We start from the raw sequence: 10,524 nt of genomic DNA on the forward strand, positions 1-10,524 counted from the left end.
CTCTGTGCTAAGTGCTTTATAATTATTATTTCATTTGATCCTCATCACAACCCTGGGAGATAGGTATTATTATTACCCTCATTTTATAGATGAGGAAACTAAAGTAAACAGTGGTTGAATGATTTGCTGAGGGTCACACAGCTAATAAGTTTCTGAGACTGGATTTGAACTCAGGTCTTTCTAACTCTAGGCTCTATACTTTATCTGCAATGCCACCTGTCAGCCTAGATGTCTGGAATATGGTTTCAGAAGGCAATGTTTATTTGAAAGATACAGACTAGGCATTCCCCAATTGATCAAAGGATGTAAACCGGCAGCTTATAGATAAAGAAATTTTAGCTATCTATAGTTATATAAAAATACTCTAAATCACTCTTGATTAGAGGAATGCAAATTAAAAACTTCTGAGGTATCACCTCACACCTATCAGATTGGCTAATATGACAGAAAAGAAAAATGATAAATGTTGGAGAAGATGTGGAAAAATTGTGGTACTAATGAATTGTTGGTGGAGTTGTGAACTGATCCAACCATTCTGAAGAGACATTTGGAACTGTGCCCAATGGGCAGTCAAACTGTGCATACCCTTTGAACCAGGAATACCACTAGTAGGTCTTTATCACAGAGACATCATACAAAAAGAAAAAGAACCTACAAGTACAAAAATATTTATAGCAACTCTTTTTAGGATGGCAAAGAATTAGAATTGAAGGGACACTCACCAATTGGGATAGGCTGTACAAGTTTTGGTGTATGAATGTACAAGAATACTATTGTACTATAAGAAATGATGAGCAGATTTCAGAAAAACCTGGAAACATTCACATGAATTGATGCTGAGTGAAGTGAGCCGACCTAGACACTGGGCTTGGCACTTGGAATATAAAGAGGAAAATAATAGAACAGACTCTTTACATTGAGCTTATATTCTATTGGAAAGTAAAAAGCAACTTAAAGAGAAATTAGACACTGTCAATTGTTTATCCAAGTCAAGTGTTTATCCAAGAAAGTGAGTGGGAAGTTCAGAGATGTAAAAATAATTAATTAGAAGGGAGAGTCAGCAGAGTAAAGAACATTGAGGGAAGATCAGGAGATGCAGACACTGACATGATATCGTCATTAGAATATTTTATAGGCTACCCAGGCAGATAAAAGAAATAAATGACAACTGTATTGAGAAACAGATTACAGGTCTGTTGTGATGAGGGACTTCAATTACCTGAATATCTTCTGATGCCATCTCTTTCTCACATGGAGGGAAGCTAATTTATTCTTCATTAAAAAAATCCCTTAATAAGTAAAGGAACAAGCTAGGTGGAATTCAGTTCTGGATATGACTTCTCAGCAAGGAGGAACTGCTTGTTAAGGTGGAAATTATGACAACTTTGTGGGGAAGTGAGCACTCTAGTTTCAAATTTGTGATGGAGAAGGAATAGAGAGGGATGGTCATAATCTGATTTTTGGAGAATAAATTTGAGAGTTCAGAGAAAGAATCAGTAGGATCCCAGGGATTAAGATCCTTTGTTACTAGACTTTCCACCCTTGAGCCTATCAAAATATACAATCCACCCTTGAACTGGCCTAGCCCACCATTGTCTGTAGTCCCCAGGTAGCCTCCAGCAATTTCTCTCCCTTAATCACTCATTGACCTCATCTGACTCCTGAAGCCCTTCCCCAAACTCCTCCTCTAGACCACCCCTAGATTCCTCCCACAACCTTTCTGTATATAAGATCCCATCTTCCCTCCATGTCTGTGAGAGTGCCATAGAATGACCTAGCACAGGCTTATTCTGTGTCCAATACAAGCGAACTTTTAATAAACTTTACTTTTCTGTGACTGAGAGAAGACTTGAGTCGAATTCATTTGGTAGGACCTGGTGTGTTGGTATTTTGGAGTCTCCAGAACAACCCTAAACCTCTTTGGGAGTAACCTCTTCAGAGAGATACCTGGAAGCTCTGGATTCCAGCTCTCTATAAAGGAAAGCTTTTGGAGGAGTTTAGTGCTCCACCTTCCAGCCCTCCAATTAGAAGAGAGGAGAAGCTGATGCAGTTTATTATTCAAAGATGATATGTTGTAAGCCTGTCTCTTTCCCTAGTACCTTGGAAGTGCAAGGGTTTTTGCACATGTGTATGTGTGTTTTATTTGTGTGTATTTTTTTGGGGGGGGGGAGAGCCTGACCTCTCAGGTCCCATTAGGTCAGCTAGCTAGGAGGTTGTTTCATGCTCAGCCTGACCTCAAGTTGTCGGTCATGTTTGGTTATTTTGGAGAACATGGACACATGAGCAGCTTCTGAAGAGCGGAGGACAAGGACAGACACCCCATCTGGAAGAGTAAGCCAGATTCTTTCAATACTCTCAGCGCTAGGGAACTGGGAAAACTTTGAGTACTTTTTTGTGGGGTTTTTTTTTGCTTGTTTTTGGAGCCTTACTCTCAAGTCTTCCTTTATGGAGGAAGGGACGTCCAGGCCCTATGCCTGTAGCTCCCAAAAGTTTGTCTTTTTTGTCCCAAATGTCTTTTACAACATTGGAAAAGATTTAGTTTCTCTGGAGACCTTAAAAAGGAAAAGTTGGTACTTTTTGGTAACACTGTTTGGCCTAGATATAGCCTAGAAGACCATGAATTGTGGCCTGTTCTGGGGACTTTAAAAGAATACTCTTTTGCAGTTAGTTGCAGAGAAGGAAGATGGATCAAAGTTGCATGGCTTTCATTGAACTTTCTTAGAACAAGGTTCTCAGGAAAGACTGAGATGCTTGAAGCTAGAGCCCCTGCACAGTGGGGCAAACCCAGCCCCCTCCCCCCCAACAACTCCTGCTCAGTTCTCTGAGGCAGCTCCCCCAGCCCCTTCTGCATCCCAACCCTTTTCCTCTTGGTTCCCCTTCCCTTTTCCTTTAGTCCAACACCCCTCATTTCCTTCCTCCTATACCATTCGTATCTCTTACCCTGAATCTCCCAGCATGGTCCCTCCCCCCTCATGGACCCCTGCTCAGATCCCAGCCACTGGTCTTGCTGAAGTGCCTCCCTCTGTGGCCCCTCCCCCTGAGGCAACACCCATTCAGGCCTCAGGCCCTATCCCCCCTCCCCCCAGGCAGTCATAGAGGTATTTCCTCTTCTGACCCCTTCCCCTCCTCATGTGCTGGCTAACCTTCCCTCTTGCCAGGCAGATCCCCCAGTCTTGCAGTCTGATCCAGTTCAGCCAGCACCCCCCAGTCACTCTCTCACTGAAAGTGGAACTTCCAATCTACCTTCCCAGGCCCCTATCCCCATAGAACCTTCAGGGCTTTTTCCCTTAAGAGAAGCATCTCTCCTCAGGTGGGACAACTAGAGTGCACATCCAATTCTCCATTTCTGATCTCAACCATATTAAAGAAAAGTTGGGTAAGTTCTCTGAAAACCCAACAAAGTTTACTGAAGGCTTTCAGCACTTATCCCTGCAATTTGAGGTTTTTTTGGGGGGGTGATTTGCATGTCCTCTTCTCTATCTGTTGTTGCACTGAGGAGAAGAGGAGAATCTGGAAACAAGCTCAAAAATTTGGGGATCATTTGGCTAGCAATGACCCCAGAAAATACCCCGCAGGAACAGCTGCTATTCTCACTAGTGACCCAGGATGGGATTATCAGATCCTGGAGGACAGAGAAAAGAGAGACCATATGATACTTTGCCTGTTGGAAGGCTTAAGAACTGCATTTCAAAAGCAAGTAAATTATCAGGAAGTTAGAGAAATTTCTCAGATAAATCAAGAAAACCCCACCCTTTTCCTAGATAGACATGTAGAAGCTATTAAAAAGTATACAAATTTAGATCCTGACTCTATAGAAGGGGCAGCAATCCATAACATGTATTTTATTAGCCAGTCTGCCCCAGATATTAGGAGGAAACTGTAGAAATTGGCATTGTGACCCCAAACACCTCAGGCCCAATTACTAGAGATGGCCTTTGGAGTCTTTAATAACAGAGACCTGGTTGAAGCAGAGGAGAAAGAAAACAGGGAACAAACCAGAGACAGAGAACATTCTTGATTCTTGGCTGCTGCCATGACCAGGAAAAGCCCCTCCAGGGGTTCCCTTGGAGGAAGCCCAGTCACTTGGGCAGTGGGGAAATCTGCTTTCTATGTCACAAGAAGGGTCACTGGTCCAAGGAGTGCCCCTCCAGGGCACACCCCCAGAAGGAGCCCCAGGAACCAATGCCTCTAGAACTGTGCCCATCTGACCAGGAGAGACATTGGAGGAAGGATCATCACTGAGGTAAAAGTGGGAGAGCCTTTATTTTAACCAATTGGTTACTCCCTCCCCTTGACCAGTCAGGTCAGGGGCATGGAAGGGGAAACCTAAGGGATGTCTCCAGACATACCCAGTCCCCTGCCTACTTGAGGATCTGTTTGAACACTCCTTCCTTATGGTCTCCTCTTATCCTGTCCCCTTGTTGGGAAGGGACCTCCTGGTGAAATTGGCAAGTCAATTTTCTCTAGCTAAGCCTCCCAGATCTCCCCATGTTCCCTCAGAAGTGTGGAAGATAGTTGAGTCAATAGCTGGGATCAGGAACCTAAAGTGTTCCCCCAGAGTGGTTTATATCCAATTAAACCCAAGGCCTGGGAGGGACTGCAACCATTAATTGTTATTCAAGGCCCTTGACTCATTCTGTTTAGAGTGGGGCCCATGCCACCAGGTGAAAGCTTTTGAAAGGCCCCCTCAAGCTCTCCTTGAGTTCTTGAGGTACAGTCTCTGGGAACCTCCCTTGGACTCCTGATTAAATTTGATGAGGCATTTGCATGAGGCAATAGGCCTTACATTGTGGCTGAGCCCAAGCCTCTGTTACTGTACTTCCCCCCTCCACCCCCCTTGAGCCTATCAAAATGTTGCTCCACCCTTGAACTGGCCCTAGCCCACCATTGTCTGTGGTTTCCAGGTGGCCTCCAGCACTTCCCACCCTTAATCACTCATTGACCTCATTAACTCCTGAAGACCCTCCCCACACTCCTTCTCTTGACCACCCCTGAATTCCTCCCATAACCTTCTGTATATAGAGATGGCCATAGAATGCCATAAAATAGTGAGAGCTCCATAGAATGACCTAGCATGGGCTTACTCTGTGTCCAATACAAGCGAACTTTTAATAAAGTTTACTTTTCTTTGGCTGAGAGAAGACTTGAGTCGAATTCATTTGGCAGGATCTGGTGTGCTGGTATTTTGGGGTCTCCAGACCAACCCTAACCCTTTTTATGGGTAATCTCTTCAGAGAGATACCTGGAAACTCCAGATTCCAGCTCTCTATAAAGGAAAGCTTTTGGAGGAGTTTAGTGCTCCACCTTCCAGCCCTCCAATTAGAGGAGAGGAGAGGTTGATGCAGTTTAGAATTCAAAGATGATATGTTGTTATTGTTCATCCTTCCTTCTAGAAAAGGATCATGACATCATGGAAGGGATGCCATGACATACAAGTGAATTGGATTTAAGTGAGGAAGGGCTGTACAAAGTCACCAGCCTCACTTTCTCCTCCAGAGTCATCTGAATACAGTGGCCAGATATAGATCTGGATGACTGGAGATAGCCCCAGATGCAACAGAAGACCCCCTTTTAAAGCTAATGTCTTTAGCAGATCTCAGTCTGACAGAGGTTCAGACTGACTCATTCAGTGATTAAGGTTAGGTTAAAAAAAATGAGGTAAAGAATGGCCTCTTTAACCTAGTCAAAAAATAGAAAAAATTCCTATTTACATACACTCTGAGTCAATCATGGCCCAAACAATGACCACAAAGTTGAATTAAGGAAAGGATGATGAGATGTCAAGTGATCAGATTATCCTGGGTGGGCTGCCAGGTTCCATGGAATTTAAAGGAAGCAAAGCTGTAGATGCAAAGTAGAAAGTTAGTTTTCCCTGAGAAAGGGAATGACCTTTGGACTGGAAAAGATAGAACACAATGCTTATTAGGCACGGATACCCAAGATTTGAACTTAATCACATCACAATACCCAAGTGATTTCAGGATCCCTAGAACTGAAGAAACTTGCTATTTTGACAGCTGATCATCAGTGATTTTTTAAAATAACAGTTCATTCCCCAATTAAGTGTAAAAACAATTTTTAACATTTGTTAAAGGTCTTAGTTTTCTTATTCTCAGGAGAGTAGAGCCTACCACTAAGTGGGTGGAGTCAGACTCTCAGGAATTATCAATTCCATCAATTTTCTTGTTGGGGAAGGGGTGAAGTGCTCTTTGTCCATACTTCCATCCATAGCTGTACCCGCTTGGCAACATTAGGAAAGTGATAGATTGTCTATTTGTTCTATGACCTGCTCAGGCTAGATCTCAGTTCCAGGTCCTGTATTTTATCAGATACTACATTTTAGCAAGGTTATTAATAAACTACAGAGTGCCCAGAGTGGGGGAATGAAAATAATAAAGGGTCTTAAGGCCATTTATATTCAATTCAATTTAATACAAATACATTAATCCTTTAGCATTGGCCAGTTACTTTGCTAGGTACAGGGCATGTAAGGACAAAAATGACAGAGCCCCTTATATTGTACTTCAGTGAAACAAGATGTATCCCAGTTCATTAAAAAGAAAATATATACAAAATAAATTAAAAATAATGTTGGGAAAGAGAACATTAAAAATCAGGATCAGGACCGGGAAAGGCTATGGATTGAAGGTGGTTAATGAAAGGATCTAAGTGGAGAGGAAAAGGATTAGGGGTGCTCAAGACCCCAGAATACCAACACACCGGGTCTTGCTCAATTAATTCCACTCAAATCTTCTCTCAGTCAAAGAGAAGCAAAGTTTATTAAAAATTCGCCATTAATGGGTAGACTCTTAAGGAGCCCCAGTATCTGTAAGGTTTATATTGGACAAGTGGGCTTGTATTAGACACAGAGCAAGTCTGTGCTAGAAAATTCTATGAAGCTCTCACACAAATGGAGGCAAGATGGGGTCTTATACACAAAAAGCTTGTGGGAGCAATCTAGGGGTGGTCTAAAGGAGGAGTTTGGGGAGGGTGTTCAGGAGGAGTCAATGAGGTCAGACTCCAGTAAATGAGTGAAGTTGCTGGAGGCTACCTGGAAAGGACAGACAAAGGTGGACTAGGCCAGTTCGAGGGTGTAACAGTTGAGGATCAAAGATGGGGGGGTTAGCTGGGTAATGGAGGGCCAAGCTAGCAACAAAGGTTTGGGCAGGGCCGCAGTGAAAGGCTTATGGCCTCATGCAAATGCTTCATCAAATGGGAAGATTCAATCAGAGTTCAAGGGGGTTCCCAAAGTCTGTACTTATTACTGCAAGAGATATAGGTCAAAAAGGAGAGAATGTTAGAGAAGCTTGAACAAAGTGCAGAGATCAGAGATGGAATTGTTCATGTATAGGAACAGAACATAGATCAAGTTGGTGGGAATATAGTATCCAATATGGCAAAGGTTATAGTGTAATATCAGTTTAGAAAGCTAGGCTGGGGCTAGAATGTGAAGGATTTTATTGAAACTGCAGAATTTACATTTTTTTCCCTAGAGCCAACAGGGAACTACAGATTCATTATTGTGCAGTGGCATGGTTACAGTCTTTTGGAAGAGGGAAAAATTAGTCAAGAAGAGTCATTAGGAGATGTTTGACTAGATTCCTCAACAATCTAGACAAGAGGTGATCAAATTACAAACTAGGACAGAAGCTATGAGAATGAAGAGAATGAATGGTACAGATGCTTGGTGTTTAATGAAAGTAATAGGAAAGAAATGTTGATATCAAACAGAGTATAGAATTAGGAACGATAGGTGGGAATTGAAAAGATATAGATGGTTTTCATGTATGAAAAAACATGCCACCAACTGGAGTTAAACAAAGATAAATGTTCTGCCTTGGAATAATTGGATTCCCATTTTCCATTATCTGGAGGTCATCAGGAAAGACTGGATGATGACTTATAATTGGAGAGGCCATTGTTGTGTAGAGATGGACTTTACTAGATGTTGAGTTCCCTATCTTATCTGAGATTCTCTGATTCTGAGAACCCTGGTCTGTCAGGTGCTTGCTTTGCAATCTTAGGCAAGACATTTATTCTCCTCAAGCCTTAAAGTTCTTATCTACCTAATGGGAACAATGACACTAGCTCCATAAAGGATCCTCATGAAAAAAGCTCATTAAAAACTAAAGTGCTGTATGATTTGATTTATTATTGTGGGGATCCTTCATGTCCCTTGCAGCTATAAAATTCTGATCCTTTGTGCATGCCACTGGGCTTATGTCTTGTCACAGTTAAAAAATTATATGGAAGCTACGCCCCCTAAAAAATTTTATGATTTTTAATTTATATTTGTTAGTTACTTCAACAGATTTCCCAAGCTTTCTTCCATGCTTTTCTGTTAGATTTCCAGTAATTGTAGTAGGTTTCTTCAGGATAAGGCCATATTCACTTCTTTGTAATACTGAGTATTCTAATTATTTATGTTATTCTTCCTTTGCTCATTATTTATTTTCAAAAAATTCATTCAATACAGGTGCTATTAATCTTATTGATAATCATAATAGCAGACACCACTATGATAATTCTGAATAAGATTTTATCCAAGAAGTATAACTCAGGGGAAGATGATTACTGATCCTTTTAAAACCTGGGATTTAGGACCTGATTACAAGAGAAAGATACTTCATGTAGACTATATGTATACACACTATATATAAATATAATCACTTGTTTTGCATTTCTTTTCTTTCAGGCCCCTCTTTCTTAATAGGATAACTAGTCTTTGGAAATTATTCTTCTTTTAGGTATTGGCTCTTAGAAATGGAAATTAGTTCTTTTTTCCTCATTTGCATCTGCTGCTTTGCTGATGCTAAAATGTTGATACCATTTTGCAAATGAAATGTTTTAAAATTTCATGCCTTATATATTAATGAGGGTTTAGTATATAATTAAAGAAACCCTAAAGTTGTATGAGATCAATTATCTAAGTTGTGCAAAATGGAACTTGTAAAACTAAGGCAAGCTGCATTTTTCATCCTTGCTTAGAACAAACATGTTTCTAGGGCATCCGGAACCCCCATGGATTGTTGACTAGAATACAATAGGACAGCCTGGGAAAAAGAATTTTGTTTTGATAAATGAGCATTCCTGAGGGAGATGCATGCAGATAAACAGGTGCACTTGAACACTGTATTAGACCTCAGAACTTTCTATTCAATTATTCTCCTTCTGTTATTTTCTTGCTGCTGGCCACTTGATTATTTGGGCAATTTTGTCATATAGAGTAAAACTTTATTAATTGCCATTCTACCCAATGAAATACTGTGTTGTTTGAACAATAGCTAGAATGAGATTATTCTTTGCCTCTTTTTGAATTTGAAGCTCACTATAACAGGCCTACTGTGTTCAGATCCTGGAGGGATGGTCTAGGGGAGATGCAAAGGTAAATAGCATGCAGGCCCTTTCTTCATGAAGTTCAATATTCTTTCTCAGTGTATTCAATTCAGCAATTATGTAATAAACACCTACTTTGTGGTAGCCGGTTGATAGTATAAACAAGAGTAATCAAGATTTTTTAGTCAATCAATGAACATTTAATAAGTACTTACTATGTGCCAAGTCCTGTGCTAAGTGTTGGGCAAAAGTAAGTCCTTGCTTTCAAAGAGTTCATGGTGTAATAGAGAAAACATGCAAATAACAACTACAGACACACACACACAAAAGTAGATATGAATATATGATAAATTGGAAATAAGCACAGAGGCAGAAGAATTAAAAGGGATCAGAAAATGTTTCACATAAAAGATGAGGTTTTAGTTGGTCCATAAAGGAAGCCAGGGAGCTCAGGTGATAGAGATGAAGAGGGAGAATATTCCAGGCATTGGGTGCAGCCAGTGAAAATGCCCCAAGTCTGGATATGGGGTACCTTCTGAGGAGAAAAGCAAGGAGGGAGGCTAGTATCACTGGATCACTGAAATCATGTTGAGGGGAGTAAGTTGTAAGAAGAGAAATGAAAACTTTCTAGTATAAAACTTTAGAGGCATTTTTATATGCAAGCAATTGATATGCTAATTTAAATTAGTATTATCTATTCATTAAAACTTATCCCCTAAGAGGCCCTAGCAGGCAACAGCTTGAATGAATAAATGACCTTTGTTAGCCTAGTTTGAGTTATTATATATTTAAAAGGAATGAAATTTCATTCCTTTAAAATATTCTTTTTCAGATTTGTTTTTGCTAATTCACACTGCCTCCAATTATTCTTAATTAATGAACTTTTAATGTGTCTTGCATTTCATTATTTTATGTTATTTTATTCTTTGACTGAGCCTATGATTTCATTGGTGCCTTGCAATTCTTTCTAATAATAAGGGTTAGCTCTTGAAACTGATAGAGAACAGCCTGGATCATTGAGAAAGTTAAGTGACTTGCCCAGAGTCACATGGCTATTATATAGCTTTCTGACTCTGAAGTCTGCTCTTTATTCACTCAAGTCCACTGTGTCAGAGAATGCCTTGTTTTAAAACTGCTTGATCATAACTTGAAGCTTCATAATTATCCATCACATTAATATTAGTGGCA

Source organism: Petaurus breviceps, unplaced genomic scaffold, assembly GCF_028583685.1.
Source record: "Petaurus breviceps papuanus isolate PSGF00001 unplaced genomic scaffold, PetGlider_PUasm1.0 38, whole genome shotgun sequence".
NCBI lineage: Eukaryota > Metazoa > Chordata > Mammalia > Diprotodontia > Petauridae > Petaurus > Petaurus breviceps.